Genomic DNA, 21747 nt, shown 5'->3' on the forward strand with positions numbered 1-21747 from the left:
ACTGTCTTGGCCAAGGCTATTTTTATCGTAAGGAACAGGAAAGCACTTAAACTAATTCAACTGAAATCAAGGAATAAGAAATGAAATATAGCATCCTCAGGAGAGAAACCAGGAACCAAATTGTTGGAATCTAGGCACATGTGCCATCTCCCAGGAGCTACTGAATCTTTCTTACAACATCCTGTGTATTTCTCTGTGTACATTTTCCCTTCTCTACGCTGTGCGGACTGATCTCAGCTTTCTTCAGTTCCCTTCTACCTCTCACTATTTCCCACTCTGGACTTTTCTACACTCCAGCTTTCCATAGGAAGTCCACTGGGTTAGTTTTTCTGTGTCCTAGTGCCATGTTTCTGGGAGAAGAACTGGATCAACTGAGCTTAGATCCAGTGTTCACCCATGGTCCAGTGATTCGTGATCAGGATGTGAGACTGGACAAATGGCACAAACATGGCTCCAGGCCTACCCTTTCAGCCCTGTATGGGGATGATTCCTAGAGAGAGGGCCTGCAGGAGAGCAAACACCCCAAAACATATGAGCTACAAGCACCTAGCACAAGTAGGAGCACAAAAAATATTAGCTTCCATCCCTCCCCACTCTCCTAATTCTAGCAGAGCAGGTTTCCATGAGGAGCCCATACACAAGCATGATTGTTCTATATTTTTACCTTTGCTTGGGCTATACCTCTTATTAAGAATATCCTAATTCCACCCAAGTACTAACCAGGCCTGACCCTGCTTAGCTTCTGAGATCAAACTTGATCGGGCACATTCAGGGTGGATGAAAATCCTTACTTTGAAAATAAAGTTCTCTCCAAAGAATTTCATCTGAATGAGAATGGTGATCTATCTTCAAATTCCACTGAAATCAAATGGAAATCTGGAAAGGATTTGATGAAATGTTCAAGTCAAATGCAGAAGAAAGACAGCAGAAAGAGGCAGCATGAAGAACCAGAGAGCTTCTTTACCTGGTTTTCATTCTGATGCAGGTGCTGATGAGTTAGGAGAGGTCATTGAAGATGACATTTGGCCAAAACCATTACCGTACTACTTGGTTCCTGATATGGACGACGAAGAAGAAGGAGCAGAAGATGGTGATGATGAAGAAGACGAGGAAGGATTAGAAGATATTGATGAAGAAGGGAGTGAGGATGAAGGTGAAGAAGATGATGATGAAGGAAAGGAAGCAGAGGGGGATGAAGGAGAAGATGACTAATAGAACACTGAGAGATTCTAACTTTCCTTTTTTAAAAATTTTCTCCAGTCCCTGGGAGCAAGTGGCAGTTTTGTTGTTGTTGTTGTTGTTTTCTCTCTCAGTCACCCTGTTCTTGAGGTCTCTTTCCTCAACTTATTTTGGGGGAAATACCTTGAGCAGAATACAGTGGGAAGTCTCTACCCCTTTCTGCTCGAAATTCATTTTTATTGCTTACTATCTGAATAAAAACCGTATGGAATCAACACCACGAAGCTCTGCGGGAAGAAAGAAAACCCCGCCCCCTTCGCTCTGCTGGAAGCTGGAGGGTGCTGGGCCCCTGTGTGGTGGTGCGTAGAATTCTAGCTTTTTCCCTCCGTTCTCTGTTTGTTGGGCTCAGAGAGTACACTGTGTCTCTATGTGAATATGGACAGTTAGCATTTACCAACATATATCTGTCTACTTTCTCTTGTTTAAAAAAAGAAAAAGAAATTTTAAAACATGGGGTTATAGAAGGTCAGCAAAGGGTGGGTTTGAGATGTTTGGGTGAGTTAAGTGGGCATTTTGACAACATGGCTTCTCCTTTGGCATGTTTAATTGTGATATTTGACAGACATCCTTGCAGTTTAAGATGACACTTTTAAAATAAATTATCTCCTGATGATGACTTGAGCCCTGCCACTCAGTGGGAGAATCAGCAGAACCTGTGGGATCTTATTTGGAATTGACATTCTCTATTGAAATGTTGTCCCTGTTTATTTTTAAATTTTCTTTTTGTTTCACTGGAAAGGAAAGATGATGCTCAGTTTTAAACGTTAAAAGTGTACAAGTTGCTTTGTTACAATAAAACTAAATGTGTACACAAAGGATTTGATGCTTTTCTCTCAGCATAGGTATGCTTACTATGACCTTCCAAGTTTGACTTGTATAACATCACTTTCAAACTCTGTCACTCTAACTTCCTATTTTTTGATACGCACTTTGGAGGATGACCTCAGGGTTATGTGAATTGAGTAACGGGATTTGAATCAATGTATTAATATCTCCATAGCTGGGAAACATGGGTAAAATTTGCCATTGGTTTCTGAAAGTATTCACATCATTTGAGATACCAGATTGCTGAATACTTTCTGAGTATATTCTGCCCTTGATTTTTATTTCCAAGTGTAAGTATTTAAAATTGGCGTTTTACCTGGATATAAAATAATGGTGCCTGCCACCACCATCCAACAGACCTGGTGGTCTAATGCCAAGTTATACATGGGACGGTTGCTGGCATGTCTTCATTGGCTATATAGAATGTGGCCAAGAAGATAGGCTCTCAGAGTAAGAAGTCTGCGATGGTTAGCAGTAACTGTCCCTGCTCTCTGGTATAAAGCTCTCAAATGTGACTATATGAATCTGGGTTGGATAATGGACTCAGCTCTGTCTGCTCAATGCCATTGTGCAGAGAAGCACCTTAGTGCATAAGCTTTTTAATGCTGTAAATATAGTAGCTGAAATTAAATGCCACTTTTTCAGAGGTGAATTAATGGACAGTCTGGTGAAATTCAAAAGCTTTTTGATGTATAAAACTTGATAAACGGAACTATTCCATCAATAGGCAAAAATGTAACAACCTATCTAGATAGATAGTATGTAATTTCTGCACAGGTCTCCATTTAGTAAACACATCACTATATACTGATCAGGAATCTTGCTCTAGTAAAGAAACATAAAGATTTTGTTTTTTTGGAAAAAGAAAAAAGAATATCCTGTTATGGCCAGGTGCGCTGGCTCACACTTGTAATCCCAGCACTTTGGGAGGCCAGGGCAGGCAGATCACTTGAGCACAGGAGTCCAAGCACCAGCATGGACAACATGGAGAAACCCCATCTCTACTAAACATACAAAAATTAGCCAACATGGTGGCTACTCAGGAGGCTGAGATGGGAGAATTGCCTGAGCCCAGGAAACAGAGGTTGCAGTGAGCTGAGATGGTGCCACTGCACTCCAGACTGTGTGTCAGAGCAAGACCCTGTCTCAAAAAATATATATAAAATAAAATTAAAAAAGAACAAAAGAAAGAAAATAATATCCTATTTCCTATTCCATCCATCCATCCATCCATCCATCCATCCATCCTTTCATCTCTATCTTTTTCCTACCCTGGCAGGCCCTCTTCCTCCAGGAAATCTTCCTTATATCCTTAATATCTTCAGCTACCCTTCATCTTCCTTATTTCTGTCAATTTGTTAGAGTCTATAACACACAATTCAGCACTAAGTTATCTAACTTTCTCTCAATCACTTTGAAGATGTTGTTGTTTCAACTGGATTATAGATTTATTCAGAACAGAGAGTGCCACAGTGCCACACACAAAGAGGAACAAAGAGTAAGTGTTCAACGAACAAAGAAAATTACAGAACAATAAGCATTTTATATCTAGAAAGGATCTCAAAAAATAATGAAGTTTCATCTCTTTGATTTCAGAAGAAGAACTGAGGTCAATATAGAAGAAACACCCTTGGTTGATGAAATAGAAAGAATAAAATGGAGATTCAATATTATAATATATTTACATGTAAAATGTATGTTTATATATTTATAAAAAGTATATATTATTTGTGTAACAGAAGAATTCTCCCCCATCATACTGTGGAATGGTTGTTGGAGGATCATGATACATTCAAGCTGGAAGGGAACTTAGAAGTGACATAAGACACACAGTTTAAGTTTGCAGATGAGAAAACGTTCTCCCAGGAAAAAGAAAAGATTTATCCAAGATCACCCAAGTTTTTAGCGCTAAAGCTGGGACTAGGATCCACACCTCCTTCTTCTCACTCCTGTGATTATTTTCTGCACTCCACTGTCACCAAATTCTTGCTTTAAGCTTCCATTCCTCCCTAGACCATGCACCTGACATTAGGGTTCATTTGTCCCTCACGATTTTAGCTCTATATCATTTGTCCTTAATCATTCTGTGCACCATTTTCCTTTTCAGCTTCTTCTTTCTCCTGTCTATTTGTATTTACCTCTGCTCACTTTGTCCTTGCTCTGTGGACTATACAGTTGGCCCTATTTCCTTGGCTATCACCTTGATTCTACTCCTCATCTCTTGGTGTAAATGCCTTTCCCAGTTCAGCCTGGTCTCAGCACCGGGTATCGCCTACTCTTGACTAATTCACGCATTGATTTAACACACATTTACTGTGCATGTCTTCTGTGAAAGTTTCTGAATGAAGAACACTTAGTCTCTATTTAATATGCTCACAATCTAGTGGTGAGAGAGAGATTTTTAAAACAATATGGTAAGCGTGTTCATCTCAGAGCTTTATTCCTATGGGAGACCGAAACTGAGTAAGGAATGGTGGGAGGGTGACAATCAGGGAAGACTTCCTGGATGTGTTCCCTGAAATGAGGCATTAGGACAGATCAGTGGATATGCATTAGCAGATGGGGCAGTGGAGTGGAGGTCAATGAGGATGCAGACAGAAAGAAAAATAACATAAAGGCATAAAAACATAAAATAGCAAGGGGTACAAAAGAATGACCCTGATGTTTTTCAAGGATAAAAAGGCAGGTGGTAGTATGGGCTAAGCCTGGAGAGATGGGTGAACCACATTGGGAAGGCCTTGTCTTCGAGTTGGGAACTTGAACTGTTGGGATTTAGGGAGCTAATAAATGACACCGCATTCCCTGCCTGAGTTCTTAATTGAGAGGAACCCCAAGGAGTCAGGCAGATGGAGGTTAAAATGTCAGCTTTACTACTGATAAAACAATAAGCATGGCTTAGATTTAGCCAAATTGCTTGCTAACACTTCCCAGTACTGAACTTAATTCCCAAAATGCAGGCCTCTCCTACAAGGGCTGATAGGTTTAGAGCTGATGATAATGCTTTACAAGCATCTGGCCCTGAGAGGGGGGAGCGGGGTAGGGTGGGGGAGAGAGAGAGTTGAGCCAGCTCACCTCCTTATCTTAAATTTACCAAGCAGATAAATCACTCCTCCTCTGGGGAGAGAGGGCAGAAGTGTTACTCTAATGGTGGTCCTTCCACTTGGAACATGAAGCAAGAGGGGAAGGAAGTTCCTACCTAATACAAATCTACCACTTACTGAGCACCTACTGTACACTGCCATGCAGAAGGCCCTGGTTCCACAAACTGGAACCAGACAGAATCAGAATTAGGCTGGGAAGATTCTCTAACAGAGTAGGTAAAAAGACCTGGGAGCCCTTTGTACCCAGTGCTTGCTGTTCACGAGAAAACGACAGAGCTCTTAACATGAAGAATTTTTAGAAACAGCATTGTGTATACCCAGAACTCCTCAGAGATAGTCTCACTTCTAATATCACCCAGACACTGTTCTTTCATCAGAAAGGCCTCTTTGGCATAATGTTTATTCTGACTAAAACAATGTGACCATCTGCCCCTCCTCACAATGGTTGTTATTGAGGTGAGAACACAAATACAATCCTGTCACAGCCCATAATGGCAGGAACATACTTGCTGCTGGGGGAAGTTCTCTTAGGGAAAGAGGATGGGCAAGGTGGCACTATTAAGCAGGTGTTGACATTAAGAACCTTTAAAAAGCACATCTTCTTTCCCTACCTTCTATTTTAGCATTTCCTTGAAAATTTCTTGCCTCCTTTTGTAGAACCCTAGAATGTTAGGACTGAAAGAAACTCATTGAATCTGCTTCTCCACCTGTGCTTGAGAATAGCTTCAGCATCTTCTCCCTGCAAAATGGCCATTGTCCTCTGCTTGGATGTGTCATTGACAAGAAACTCACTAGCCCTCATAGCACAGCACAGCACAGCACAGCACAGCAAATGGCTGATGCTAATCTAGACGGGGCAGTGCTCTCTATAACCTGATGCTTATACTCTTTGTTTTTACTTTCCATTTTGCTGAAAATTTTGCAATTCGATATGACTGTGGAACAAATAGACCTCTGCTTTAATACTTTACTTTTTTGCTTTCATGTTCTTTTGTCAGGTCTATGACATTTCCAATTTTTATGATTTTTTTTCCTTCTGGGATATTCAGACATTATTTTGGAATATTGAGGGAAAAACACTCTCCCTGCAAATCTCCTGACATTGGGTTTATGTGGATCTGCAATTACCCATTCTATCAACAAACTGTCCTGACTTTAGGAAGGTTCTTCCTGACTTTGAATATCAGTGGCCTCTTTGTAATTCTCATGATTGGTCTTAGTTACAGAGCTAGAGACATACATGGTAGGCTGGTTCTGACATTCTTCTCATCTCTCCAGCAGACCACACTGGTTTATGGCTTTGACATTCCTCAGATGCTGAGATATTCAACACAAGAGTGCATCTTCTGAGCCCAGCCCTTCTGTCCAAATACAACCCCCTGGAGATCCACATAGAAACCAGACTAGATGTGGACTGTGCAGACTCCTTAGTTAGGAAAGTGTTACAGCCAGAGCACTATGATACCACATTAGAAATCTTCCTCAAAGGAAGGACTGCATGCCCAATATCTTTCACACATGGCCATTTAGCCAGTTATACATTCACCTAATCCAGACCTTACATCTCTATCTAATATGTCATATTCAAGGAGACCCTGATAATCCATCTACACCATAATTACAGTAGAGATGGAAATCAAATAATCTGGGTTTGGATTCTAATACAACCACTTGTTTTCTGTTGTGACCTCACATGAATGTCTTAGTGCCTTTCAGTCTCTGATTTCTCATTTGTGGATTGAAGATACAAATATTTCCTCCCTCTTAGGATTATTGTGAGCATTAAATGGAATACGTATATAGTTTATGAGGTTAGCAGAATGTAGTGCTTACAATTACCCTTTGCAGAGACAGACTACTTGGGTTCAAATTCCAGTTCTATGGCTAACTTAATCTGTGACTGTGGACAAGTCACTGAAGTTCTCAGAACAATAGTTGCCTCATCTAGAATATGGGAATAGTACTAATATCCACTTCACAGCGCTGTTGTAAGCAGAAGCTTAAACAGTACTCACAGAGAGTTTAAAGGAGTGCCTGGAATAAACACTTGAAAAAAATGAGCTAAAAAATTCCTGATACATAAAGATACAGAAATATTAGTATTCTTCCTTCCTTCCCTTAGTCTTTCTAGCAAACCCTTCAAAAGAGGAAACGACATTAAGTTTAATCATAGTGAACCCACGCTGACAGGCTGTGAGCAGCACTTCCTTTTCTGGAATACTAGTTTTCAGTATAACAATCTTGGCATTTGCTCATAGTGACTCAATTGAGCTAGGGAAACGTAACTACCCAGATGAAACCATGGAAGAGCCATAAGTGCAATAGAAATTTGGAGACGAAGCCATCAGACTTCCTAAAAAGTGACATTTGAGTTAGTCCTTGAAGTAGATTTAGTTCAGGGGAGGGCCAGGAAGAATAACATAAATAATAGTCCAGAGGAGAAAGTACATGGAACATCTGGGTGGCAGAAAGGGTGTTTGTAAGGTCTGGTGGAAAATAAATATAAAAAGAAAGGTTGAGGCCAATTTATGGAGGCACCGAATGCCACAAACAGACACTTGGTCATAGGAACTAATTCACGGTTAAGTTCTTAAATAAGGGAATAACAAGGAGAAAACAATATTTAAGAAAATTAGTCTGCTGGGTGTGGTGGCTCACACCTGTAATCCCAGCACTTTGGGAGGCCAAGGTGGGTGGATCACCTGAGGTCAGGAGTTTGAGACCAGCCTGGCCAACATGGTGAAACCCCATCTCTACTAAAAATACAAAAATTAGCTGGATGTGGTGGCACATGCCTGTAATCCTAGCTACTTCGGAGGCTGAGACAGGAGAATCACTTGAACCTGGGAGACAGAAGTTGCAGTGAGCCGAGGTCATGCCATTGCACTCTAGCTTGGGCAACAAGAGCAAAACTCTGTCAAAAAGAAGAAGAGAGAGAGAGAGGGAGGGAGGGAGGGAGGGAGGGAGAGAGAGAGAGAGAGAAGGAAGGAAGGAAGGAAGGAGAAAGAAAGAAAGAAAGAAAGAAAGAAAGAAAGAAAGAAAGAGACAGAAAGAAAGAGAGAGAAATTAAATTTTATTTGTTCAATATCTACACAGCTGCCAGTGGAAATAACTGGCATCTCACTTCATAAATTTCATGCAATTGTAAGAGTAATATGAATTAATGTAAAATGTCCCTCACCCTCCACATGCAGCTATTGTGAGGGCCACTTTGAATCATGAGTATTCCTGTAACTTCAAACTGGAGCAAGAAGAGAGGCAGCAACCAGACATTTGACACTATTAGGAAACAAAACTTTGTTATATAAGAATGTATTGCATTGTTTTCTGAGAGGAAAGATTTGATAAATTATTTCATTTTTCTTTTTTCCTACCTAAACACTTCCATCCTTTCTGTTCTTTCCACACTCCATCTCTGTCCATCTCTGACATCACCTGCCACAACAGCTTACAAACCCTCATGGCATTTGAACACAGTTACCTTTTGTAAGAAAATGTAGAGAAGCATCTCTCCAGAGTCTTAATGTATTGATAATAGAGTGAATGTTTAGGGTTGTCATTTGTGCTGTACCAGAGCTAAATGTCAGATCCTAAGTGACTATGTATTCTTCAATTCAATTTTTATGTATTTATTTTATTATTTATCTGTTTATTTTGTTACATTTATTTATTTATTTGAGATAGACTCTTGCTCTGTCACCCAGGCTGGAGTGCAGTGGTGCAATCTCAGCTTACTGCAACCTCTGCCTCCTGGGTTCAAGTGATTCTCGTGTCTCAGCCTCCCAAGTGGCTGGGATCACAGGCGCACACCACCACACCCAGCTAATTTTTGTATTTTTAACAGAGACAGGGTTTCACCTTGTTGACCAGGCTGATTTCGAACTCGTGACCTCAAGTGACCTGCCCTCCTCAGCCTCCCAAAGTGCTCGGATTACAGGCAAGAGCCACCACGCCCGGCAATTCTGTTACCTTCATTTTTAGCGTCTATGGTATGCAAAGTTCATGAGACTCACTCATTATCATGAGATCTCATGAGACTCACTCACTATCATGAGAACAGCATGGGGGGAAACTGCCCTCATGATCCAATTACCTCCACCTGGGCCCTCCCTTGATACATGGGGATTATGAGGATTACAATTCAAGATGAGATTTTGGGTGGCGACACAGCCAAACCATATCATCCCACCCATGGTCCCTCCAAAATCTCATGTCCTCATATTTTAAAACACAGTCATGCTTTTCCAACAGTCCCCCAAAATCTTAACTCATTCCAGTATTAACTCAAAAGTCCAAGTCCAAAGTCTCATCTGAGACAAGGTAAGTCTCTTCCACCTACGAGTCTGTAAAATCAACAGCAAGTTAGTTACTTTCTAGGTACAATGGAGGTACAGGTATTGGGTAAATGCGCTCATTCCAAATGGGAGAAATTGGCCTAGAAAAGGGGCTACAGGCCCTGTGAAAATCTGAAATCCAATAGGGCAGTCATTAAACCTTAAATTTCCAAAATGATCTCTTTTGACTCCATGTCTCACATCCAGGTCACAGTGACACAATAGCTGGGCTCCCAAGGCCTTGAGCCGCTTCCCCTCTGTGGCTTTGCAGGGTATAGCCCCCCTCCTGGCTGCTTTCGCAGGCTGGTGGTGAGTGTCTGAGGCTTTTCCAGGTGCATGGAGCAAGCTGTCAGTGGATCTACCATTCTAGGGTCTGGAGGATGGTAGCTCTCTTCTCAAGGCCGACTTGAATTTCTCCCTAGAAAATGGGTTTTTCTTTTCTATTGCATTGTTGGGCTGCAAATTTTCCAAACTTTTATGCTCTGCTTCCTCTTTAATGCTTTGCTGCTTAGAAATTTCTTCTGCCAGATACCTTAAATCATCTCTCTCAAGTTCAAAGTCCCACAGGTCTCTAGGGCAGGGGTAAAATGTTGCCAGTCTCTTTGTTAATGCATAGCAAGAGTGACCTTTACTCCATTTCCCAACAAGTTCCTCATCTCTATCTGAGACCACCTCAGCCTGGACTTCACTGTCCATATCACTATCAGCATCTTAGTCAAAGTCATTTAAAAGTCTCTAGGAAGTTCAAGACTTTCCCACATCTTCCTGTCTTCTGAGCCCTCCAAGTCTCCAGAAAGTTCCAAACTTTCTCACATTTTCCTGTCTTCCTCTGAGCCCTCCAAACTGTTCCAACCTCTGCCTGTTGCCCAATTACAAAGTCACTTCCACATTTGTGTGTATTCTTATAGCAGTGCCTAACTAGCTCGCTAACAATTTACTGTATTAGTCCATTTTCACACTTATGAAGAAATACCTGAGACTGGGTAATTTATAAAGAAAAAAGGTTTAATTGACTCACAGTTCCACATTGCTGTGAAGGACTCAGGAAGCTTACAATGATGGTGGAAGGCAAAGGAGAAGCAGGAAAAGAAGAAGGCACCCTCTTCACAGGGTGACAGGATGGAGTGAGTGCAAGTAGGGGAAATGCCAGATGCTTATAAAACCATCAGATCTTACGAGTCTTACTTATGATCATGAGAACAGCATGGGAGGAAACCTCCCCCATGATCCAATCACCTCCACCTGGTCCTGTCCTTGACAAGACAAGTAGGGATTATGAGGATTACAATTCAAGATGAGATTTTGAGTGGGGACACAGCCAAACCATATCACTGCCCCTATGGTGTTTTGTGTTGTTATTGAATTATGGAGCAAAAAGAGCACTGGGATAGGGTAGCTTACTCTGAGGACAGGGGGACAGGGTGATGCCCAGGCTGCAGGGATATGTTCCAAATTGAGAAGAGAGAGAAAGGAGTTATTTGTTTTCCTTTAGACCCTATGTAGATCACCATAGTAGGAAATAAGATGGGAGCACAGAACAGAATAGTATTTGAGTGGTGCATCTTGTACTAAATTGGAGCTTCCCTTTTCCTTGTTCCATTGTGGGTATGTCCAAGCAACTCTACTACACAGTGTTTCCCAAAGCTTTCTCCTCTCCACTTCCCAGCCATTGGCATAGGTCTGACTTTCATCATTTCTCACTTGGGCTTTTGCTTTTGTCTCTTAAATGTGGCCCCTGCCTATGTTCTCTGCATCCTCTAATTCATCTTTCAAGTAGCCACCAAAGTCCTGCTCACATACCAAAGACCTCTAATGTCTCCCCACTGCCTACAAGACAAGGCCAAATTCTTAGCATGTAGTTACAGCTCCTTCAAGGACCTTCCCCATTATATCAACTTTCTCAGTCTCTTCCTTAGACACTACTCCTACCTTCCTCGTAACCTGAAACTCAGTCACAGAAACTTACTCTAGGTGTCTCTAATTTAACCATACTTCCAAGATTTTGCATAAGCCCCTCTTTCTTTCTCAAATAATGCCTTTTATCTCCCTTCTCTGCCTACCAAACTCTACAGTAGCAGAGATGGCTAGCTGGCCAACAAAAGCAGTATAACCCTTCCATATTGCAGAGTTGTTGCTCAATCAGGGATCACACTTCCCAGCATCCATTGCATGTAGGTGGGACCATGTGACCAGCACCTACTAATAGAATGTGAGCAGAATTTGCACGTGACACTTGCAGGTAATGTCGTTCAGTTTGGGGTTCACAATCCTCCTCACACAGTCTCTCTTCACTGAATGGCCAGCTGGATTTAGAGTATCTGGAGAGGACTCCGAGGCCCCCAGGTGACAGTGGAGCCCCTAGTTGAAGAGCCTGCATCCCTCGAGTCACCAGTTAGTGTAGAGGTAGCCAAGAGAGCCTCCTGATAATTTGTGTCTGCATTCAACTTTGTATGAGTATAAAATACAATTTTACTGTTAGTCCTCTGAGATTTGGAGATTTACTTGTTACCACAGTAAAGCACCACCTATCCTAACTAACATACTCACTCACTTTTCAAGGCCCAGGCCAAAGGTGAAGCTTCCCCTTACTTGCCTGTATAGACAGAGTCAGATGCCACTCCCTGGAGTATGCTCCAGTTTCTCTGTGAACCTACCTCTAATACCCTATTTATCATATTTATATTGTAATCATTTGTTTTTATTTATTTTCCCCATTAGCCTGAGAGCTCCTTTGATGCAAGAACCATCTCTTATTATTTGTCACATCACACCACTTAACTTAGTACCTGACAATGTGCTGAATAAATAAATGAATAAACAATGTAACTAATTCTTATTTGTCTGTAACTAAAAGTTTGATAGGATATAAAAGGTGAGGTCCTTTGGGGCTTAGGTGGACCTAGCTGCCAAGTGGAAGATAGGAATACAGTGAACACTGCAAGTTTTCTACTTAACATTTATTTTCTGTCTCCTTTCTAAAGAAGCCTGGTTTTCTTTAGGGGGGCAATGTACCCAGAAAAAAACAGTCACTTCCCTACACTTCCTGTGGCTATATTTGGACACTGGACGGGCAAGCTTTTATTGGGAAAGTTTGTATTTTTCTGATATAGGTACCACTTCTTCCTGCTTCCTTCTTCTTTGCCCTGGCTAGAATGTAGAAGTGATGCCTTGAGGTGCAGCAGCCATGGTGTGACCATGAGGATGAAAGCCACAATGCATGGATGACACAGAAGACAGACAGGAGGATCTGGGATCCTTGATGGCATTGCAGAGTCTGAACGGAATTATGGAGCAATTCAGGCCTGAACTGCCTTTCTCCTATATTTGATTATGTGAGAAAAATAAATCCCTATGTGCTTATGCTACTGCAATTTGGAGTTTGCATCAGTGTATGCTGATACAAACTGATTGGTATCAGGGTATTGGAGGGTTCAGAAGCCTTCTTAACCTCACCTTTTACTTGACTAAGTTTAAGTTAATGACAACCCCTTAAAAGTAATGGATGGCGAATTAGATCTAAATTATTTGGTTCTTTAAGGGAATTTGGTAAGTCTGAGTAAAATAGGGATAAATTGAGTCCTTGGATAGCTGGGTGACTTTGGGAAATTCCCTGATTTTTCTGCAGGACATATTATCTACATTTAGTACTGTTATTCTATAAGAACCTAGAAAATGCTAGGCTCAATGCTGAACATGTTTAAATAGGTTATTTAAATTGTACAACAACCTGATATAGATACTTTTAACCTCTATTTGAAGATATGAAGATATGAGGATATTAGGGCTCAGCCAGTTTACTTGCCCAGTGTCACAGAGAGATGAAGTCAGGATTTGAACCCAAAGTTCTGACTCCTAAGCTACCCCCTTAACTACTATTAGACTGTCTTGAAACAGTAGACAGGTAGATATTTGTTGAGTGATCACATGAGTAAGTGAATAAAACTATCCCTTTCTGTCCTAATATCCCATACTGCTATAGATACGGCATTGTGACTTAATCCGTATTGGTCAGGAATTTTTCCCTTTGAGAAACAGAAACCCAAATCAAACTAGTATAAGAAAAAAAAAATTAAAAGATGTTGAGAGTGGAGTGACATAGAATTTTTAGCCCTGCATAATCAAGGAGATAGATGGGCTGGCCTCTAAAACTTCTGCCACAGGAGGTCTCAAATGCTGTTATGACTCCCTGTCTCTTGTTCTGCTATTTCTCTGTGTGAGCTCTATTCTCCCTCTGGCAGGGTAGCTGATACCTGCAACCCCTGGGCGGTCTAACTTTGCGCCCAGAAAGAAAGAAGAGCTGAATGGTGATTGGTTCAGCTGAGGTCACATGCCTATCATTGAACCAATCAATAAGATCAGAGAATTTGGCCCTCTTATTGGTCCATCTTGTGTGACAGTGGCAACCCAGAGACCAGAGGATAGAACAGGACCTGTAGCTTCCACCAAGGAGTGGCTCCCTAAGAGATGGCAGGAACAGTTATTATTTGAAGGAGAGAGCTATGGAGACCCAAATATCCCCGTGAGATGCCAGCTACAGAACCCGGCCTCCAGTGTCTAAATGTCTGTACTCTCAAGCATTTCTTACGATTCTGAGAGCTTCATCCTGTCACAGAGGCAACGGTTCAGAAAAGAAAAATCTGGTGGATGGCTCATTCTTTGCAGGAACAGAAGTTGGCACAATGTATGTTAATTCAGACTCAGAGAATATGTGCTTGGTCTTGTAAATAAAAATGGTATTCTAAGCTCCCCAACTATCTGAACGGACCCCTCCTCTCACCCAAGGCCATTCCAAAGTTAACCTGAAAAACTAGTCCGGGCCGTGATAGGAAGGGGGCGTCAGACATGCGTCATTATACCCTTCTCCCTTTTGGAATTCAGGACCAGCTGTGCAGCATTAACACTAAAACAGATCTTAAGAATGACAAAGCAGACTCTTTGCAGCAATAAGACACCAAATTCCAACCTCACTCTAGGATAGCATCACCCAACAGACAGCAGCCCCTGAAGGAAATCAAAGTATTTTATCCCAAATTATGCTTCTTTGCCATATCTTGACATGGTCCTGCAAGTCTGTCTCCTGGGGGAAAATCTACATTGTGAAGAGAATTCCCCTCCTGCTATAGGCCTTTCTCCTGATCCAGGAGAAAATCAACTCGATAAGAAATGTTTACAATCTATTCTCTCTGAAGTCTGCTACCCAAAGGCTTCCTTTGCACAATGGGAACCTTGGTTTCCACAACCTCTATATTAACCCAGACATTCCTTTCTATTGATTCTAGGTCTTTAGACAATAACTTAACTCTTAAACCAATTGCCAATCAGAAAATCTTTTTTTTTGAGACAGAGTCTCACTCTGTCACCCAGGGTGGAGGGCAGTGGCGTGATCTCGGCTCACTGCAACCTCTGCCTCCTGGGTTCAAGTGATTCTCCTGGCTCAGCCTCCCGAGTAGCTGGGATTACAGGCATGTGCCATCACACCCGGCTAAGTTTTGTATTTTTAGTAGAGACAGGGTTTTGCCACGCTGGCCAGGCTGATGTCGAAACCCTGACCTCAAGTGAGCCACCCACCTCAGCCTCCCAACGTGCTAGGATTACAGGTGTGAGTCACCACACCTGGCCAGGAAAGAAAATCTTTGAATCTACCTATGACCTGGAAGCCTGAGTTCTCAATTTGCTCAGAACTCAGAATGGAGAGAAGCTACTCATTAGGCTTCTTTAGAGACTCCAACAGACACCATCAAGAGCCCAGATACCTTCAATTTGCCTGCTGTGCCTGGGAGATGTGTCCCCTTAGCATCGCAAGATGGCTGCCACAGCAGCAAATATCACATTGTCACATGACACATCCAAGCTGGAAGGACCGGAAGGCAAAGGTGCTTTTCTCTTTTATCAAGGAGGGAAATATTCCCCAGAAGCCACTTAGCAGAATGCTCCCCCCACCCGGCACCACCATTACTGTCTAATTGGCCAGGCTGGGTCACATGTCCATCCAGATCAATGGCTAGCAAAGAGAAACAGCAGTATCATGACTGCTTAGTCCAAGTCAACTAAATCGTGATGAATCATTTGGTACTGGAGATATGATCTCACAAATCAAATCAGGGTTCTCTTAGCAAAAGAAAGAAGTGGGAGTGATGGTGTTTGGCAGTTTGCAGTGTTTACTGCAGTACTATTCACAATTTGTGGTTGAGTATTTGTTGGTTTGATGATTCATTAAGATCTGACTCTCCTTTCCAATATAACTCCCATGAGGCAGGATGTGTGGCTGTGTTGTTCCATGCTGTGCCCTCAACACCTACCAAAGAGTCTTCCTCTTTGAAAGGGGAGCTCAGAATTGCTGAGTACTGTAGTAAATACCAGAAGGAACGTCAGACACACTTCTTGTTTTCAAAGAGGTTGTGGTGCAAATGAGGCAAGACTAATACATTTAAATCATTTTCTGTTAATATAAGACAAGGCATCTCCCTTCCTTCTTCCAAATAATGTTTCTCAAATGTCTACAATGTGCAGACACTATGGGAGGTGCTGGGGATGCAACAGTAAACAATGAATAAGACCTGGACCCTGTCCTTCATGGTCAAGGGCAAGTGAGGGAGATCAATTGAGAAAACTACCATGATAATGATTAGTCAGGAAGTCTGGGGAGCCTAGGAGGGAAGGTTCTGTGTTTACTCTTTACCCCCAACCCCACAGGATCCAGCCCAGGTCCTGGGACCTTGCAAACACTCAGAAAATAGTCGCCCATGTTCATGCCTGTAATCTCAGCAGTTTGGGAGGCTGAGGAGTTTGAGGCCAGGAGTTGGAGACCAGCCTGGCCAAGAAGGCGAGACCACCCCACCTCCTCCAATCACTACAAAAATATTTTTAAAAATGAGCCAAGCATGCTGGTGTATGCCTAAAGTCCCAGCTACTGGGGAAGTTAAGGCAGGAGCCCTTGAGCCCAAGAGTTTGAGGTTACGGTGAGATGACTGGGCCACTGTCACCAAACTGGGTGACAAAGTGACACTCTGTTGCAAAAAAAAAAAGAAAAATAGTGGCTATTGTGTATTGTGTCAGGGGAAGAAACAAACAAACAAACAAAAACCCTATCAAAGATGTAGAGCAGGCATTGTTGGCTCTACTTTGCAACTGAGGAAACTGAGACCCAGAGAATTTAAATGACCTTCTGCAAATAATGAGGAACAGAGCCGGAACAAGAACCAGCGATGCTGACGACCTGCTGCCGGTTTCCACTCCTCACTGCTTTTCTGACGAGGTGGCTCGCTGACATCAGATTCTCAGTGTTACAAGTTGTTCTGTGTCTGGCATCCTCACTTGACCCATGGATATCTAAATCCATCTTCTCACACATCGTGTGGAAACCAGCATTCATTTCCTGCCTGTCCTTCAGCCGGCAACCCCAGCCTAAGGGAAAGCAAACAGCCTGTGCTGGGAGACTGAGATCTAAATACATAAGATGAATTTTTCTCCTTTTCTTTTAATGACAGCAGCTCTTTTATATTGAAGCACTAATTATAATTAGTCACTTCCTATAAAGTGTGCAAACATCACAGCACAGTTGGGAACCCACATAATTTAAACATTATTGATAATTCAATTTAACAATCTGGGATTACGTGGGCTTTGTAAGAGAGTACTCAAAACCTGGAAGACAGGGGAAAGGTCTTTGTTTTATTACCGGGGCACCTCTCCCCTGGTGCACTGTGCAGGCCTTTATATGGATTTATAAGGTTTCCTATGAAAATGTGAACAAATGTCCCCAAAACATTTAAATACTATTATAAGTTCTCAAAAGGCCTTAGTTTTCTGATTCCCAGCTATAATGTTTATAGTTTAATAGGTGTTGATGACTATCCTGTAACTCAGGTGTATATTTAGGAAATAACATTCTTTTTTTTCTCTCTTTCTTTCTTTTCCTTCCTCCCTCCCTCCCTCTCTTTCTTTCTTTTATTTTTTTTGACAGAGTTTAACTCTGTCGCCCAGGCTGGAATGCAGTGGTGGGATCTCCGCTCACTGCAACCTCCACCTCCCAGGCTCAAACAATTCTCGCACCTCAGCCTCCCTAATATCTGGGATTACAGGCATCTGCCACCACGCTGGGCTAATTGTTGTATTTTTAGTAGGGACAGGGTTTCACCATGTTGGCCAGGCTGGTCTCAAACTCCTGACCTCAAGTGATCCGCTTGCTTTGGCCTCCCAAAGTGCTGGGATTACAGGCATGAGCCACTGTACCTGGCCTCATTCCTTTCTTTAAATCAACTTAATTATGACACTGTACCCTTATGCCACTGGGATGTGGGAAATTTAATCTCAAACCATACTGGGGACTCCTTCACGTCCCAGGGGCTTAACAGGATCTGGGAGGCTTAAGTGGTTGGGTGTTCTCACTGTATAAGCCCAATGGGGCCCTCGATGTCTGCAGGTCTCTGCTTCTGGGCCATTCATAGGGTTTGGGAATTTTTCCAGATGGGCTCAGGGTCTCCCTTGCCTCAGGCACACCCACCAGCTGTCCTTGTTGAAGATTCCTCACTGCCTTTCTTATGAGGCATTTTCCCAGAAGGGCACAGAGTAGTGTGTGTGTGTCTGAGTAATTTTGTTCCGCTGACACAATAGTCACTTTCCTTTTCTTTTTTGGTGACAAAATGTTGCTCTGTCACCCAGTTTGATGACAGTGTCCCAGTCATTTCACTGTAACCTCAAACTCGGGCTCAAGGTATCCTGCCTTAGTCTCTCCAGTAGCTGGGACTTTAGGTATGCACCAGCATGCTCGGCTCATTTAAAAAAATATTTTTGTAGAGATGGGATCTTGCTTTCTTTGCCAGGCTGGTCTCAAACTCCTGGCCTCAAGGTATCCTTCCACCTCAGCCTCTCAAAGTTCTGAAGAAGGGCACAGAGCAGTGTGTGTGTGTGTCTGCTGCATGACAAATCCATGGTCAGCTCCCCCCTTCCTAGCTGGGCAAGTCTTCCTCTCTCAATAGTCTCCACCTTCTCTTTCAGGGAGACCAACATTCTCTCTGCATCTACTGAGACCTGAACAAAACATCAGAGGAGCTCTTGGCCCAAGGTTGCTTCTGCTCTCCTGCCCTGTGAGCAGGCACACAGACTCCACCTGGTTTCCTGCTTGAAACAGAAGGAGGGAATTAATCTCGTAATATAATTAATATACAAAGTGCAATTTAAACATACAATTAATCTCTTAATACATTATACTGTCACATTAGTTAATCCTTACCAACCAGTGGTTGGGTTTTTTTTTTTCAACCCAGAGAGATTAATTTTCTTAGAATATCCTATATGTTTATTCAAATATTTATTTCACAGCTGTGATATACAATGTAGTGTGCTGGCTAATGGAGATATAGCCATTTAATACCTTGTATTATTGCTTAAAATCATTCACTCCTATCTACATCTGTGTCCTATGTTGTAGGACTTTGCAGTTGCTCCTACAAGAGGCAGAGTATATTGTCCCAGGCCACTGAGGTTGGGCTTGGCCATGCGGCTCACTTTAGCCTACAGAGTGTGGGCAGGTGTGACTATATGCCAGTTCCTAGACTAGGCTGTAAAAGACTGCTTTCATTGCCTCTTGCACTTCTGTCATTGCCATAAGAAAAACATGACAGCAGATCTCTGAAGGATAAGAACACTGTTAGCTTGGAGTTAGGTTCGGTGGAAACAAGCCTAGATCAGTGAAATTCCAGCGAACCTGTGGATATGCAAGTGAGAATACATAATTGTTACGTTACTGAGTTTAGGGATTGTTTATCATGCAACATCGACTGACCAATTCAAGTAGTGGCGAGTGACAAAGACATGATCTTTGCCCTCATGGAGTTTATAGCCTGAGGGGGTTAGGCAGATATTAAATCAATAATTATATAGACAATTTTCAAAAATGTAATTGTGATCAGTAGTCATGAAGGAAGTCTATACGAATCTAGAGTGCTGGCAGAGTGTGGAACAGAAGCACCCAGCCAAGTTTATCTTTAATTTATCTATAATTATCTGCAGCTAATTGTACTCCCAAATTCTCTCACATAGTTAATGCCGTTGCATTAGTATGGACCTTGTAAGCCACCTTAACTCTAAGAAACTAATCAACCAAAATGTATTAATAGGTATTTATGATGTACACAGGTCCATGGTGGGGCTATGGAACATTCTGGAAGCCTGAGACTCAACACGTTCTCAAGCTACTGGGGGTGGGGGAAGCAATATACAAACACAATACAAGCTAATCAACGATATGAAGTGGCACACTGTCAGTCTGAGAGTGGCCTTGATGAGCAAGTGAGGTGTACATCACTGTGGCCTGCTTCTGTTCTCCTCCTCTACCAGAAGAAGGTAATGTGTACCTCTTTAGGAAAGGTCAAAGATTGAGAGCATCTTTAGGCAAAGTCCTATGGAGATTATGCCAGTAAAACACTCCCTTGAAGCAAGTGTTCTTCTGGGAGTGGGCACATCATGTTTATTCATGCCAGAAGTGTACAATGGGAGATGCCAAAGGGACCAAGTGGAGCAGTGGGAAAAGGTGGATGTCAGTGCCAGACGAGCTTAGGTTTTAGGCCCAGTTCTTCACTTAGTGATATGTGACCTTAGACAATGAAATTCATTTCCTTATGTGGGAAATGGGAATGACCACTATGGCAGAGGTTACTAGAGCTCACCAATATCTTGTTCCCCTGTTCTTCCTGGCCCTGGCATACAGCCTGACTATATTTGCAGTTAAGTATGGCCACATGATAAAGTTCTGGTCCACACGATGTGGGCAGAAGTGATGTGAGCCCCTTCCAGGTGTGATCAATAAAAGTCTCCCTTATGCAATCCTTGTTTTCTTTCCCCATCTGCCACCTGGAGAGAGAGACTCCTGAGATCCTATAGGAAGCTCTTGCCATAAGGCAAAAGGATCCTGAGTCCCTGAATGGCTGCATGGAGCAGAGCTCTCCCTCCTAACACAAATCATGTGGGACTGCGTCCAGTTGCTGAAATTTTGGGGTGGTCTTGTTATAGGCATTAACTTATCCTGGTTAATGCAATTATCTACTTTGCAGTATCATGAGAATTCAACACACTTGGGGAAATGCCTAGCTTAGGTACTCAATATATGGTCACTGTTACATAAAAAATATAAGTAAGTCCTATAGGAATGGTGCTAAAAAAATGATCTGGGGCTTCAGGGGTGGGGGAGCAGGCTGTTTCCTGTGCAACTCCCAGTTCCTTGAGTCTGGGCCCTGCCAGCCACTGAGATAACATGGAGTTGGAGTTGGAGAGGATCAGAGACCTGAACCTGGTGTTCTCTGATACCTGCTGTGATGGTTAATATTGAGTGTCAACTTAATTGGATTGAAGGATGCAAAGTGTTGTTTCTGGGTGTGTCTGTGAGGGTGTTGCCAAAGGAGATTAACATTTGAGTCAGTGGACTGGGAGAGGCAGACCCACCCTCAAGCTGGGTGGGCACCATCCAATCAGCAGCCAGCATGGCCAGAATAAAGCAGGCAGAAGAAGGTGGAGAGAGCAGACTTGCTGAGTCTTCTGGCCTTCATCTGTCCCCCATGCTGGATGCTTCCTGCCCTCAAACATCAGATTCCAAGTTCTTCAGCTTTTGGGCTCTTGGACTTACACCAGTGGTTTGCCAGGTGCTCTCGGGTTTTTGGCCACAGACTGAAGGCTGCACTAGCGGCTTCCCTACTTTTGAGGTTTTTGGGACTTGAACTGGCTTTCTTGCTCCTCAGCTTGCAGACAGCCTATTGTGGGACTTCACCTTGTGATCATGTGAGTCAATATTCCTTAATAAACTCCCCTTCATATATTCATCTGTCCTATTCATTCTGTCCCTGTAGAGAACCCTAATACACCTGCCAAGAGGCCCACAAAGTGGTTGCTCAGTGCGGAAGACAGGGAAAATGAGAGCAGTCTCAGAAATAGATGCAGTTGGAAGAAAGCAGTGCAGTTGTCTCCGGAATACAGACAGCAGAGAGTTCCAGTTCCCAGAAAGCTCTTCTCTGTTCTCCCTGATGATGACTGATGTTGGAAATGAGAAGCCAAGACATGGCAAAGCCACAAAGTGGCTTCTGAATCAACCATGGAGCCAGTATTAACTGCATTACAGGATGCTCTGATTCTCTGAGAGTCAACCATCTTTGCCTGGTTATATTTTATCTGATAAGTCAATTAAGTAGCATTTAAACAGAATGCAGCATTCTCTAGCCCAGTACTTGCAAATTGGCAGCCCAATTGTTAAAAATTGA

General features: G+C 42.6%; 1 protein-coding gene and 1 pseudogene across 1 annotated transcript in view; both read left to right on the top strand.

The window, feature by feature from the left end:
- Positions 1 to 21747, top strand: part of PWP1 (PWP1 homolog, endonuclein) — a 753749-nt gene that overhangs the window by 313149 nt on the left and 418853 nt on the right. The window lies entirely within an intron of this gene.
- Positions 345 to 1212, top strand: LOC126931663 (protein SET-like; annotated as a pseudogene).

Source organism: Macaca thibetana, chromosome 11 (assembly GCF_024542745.1).
Source record: "Macaca thibetana thibetana isolate TM-01 chromosome 11, ASM2454274v1, whole genome shotgun sequence".
In the NCBI taxonomy this organism is placed as follows: domain Eukaryota; kingdom Metazoa; phylum Chordata; class Mammalia; order Primates; family Cercopithecidae; genus Macaca; species Macaca thibetana.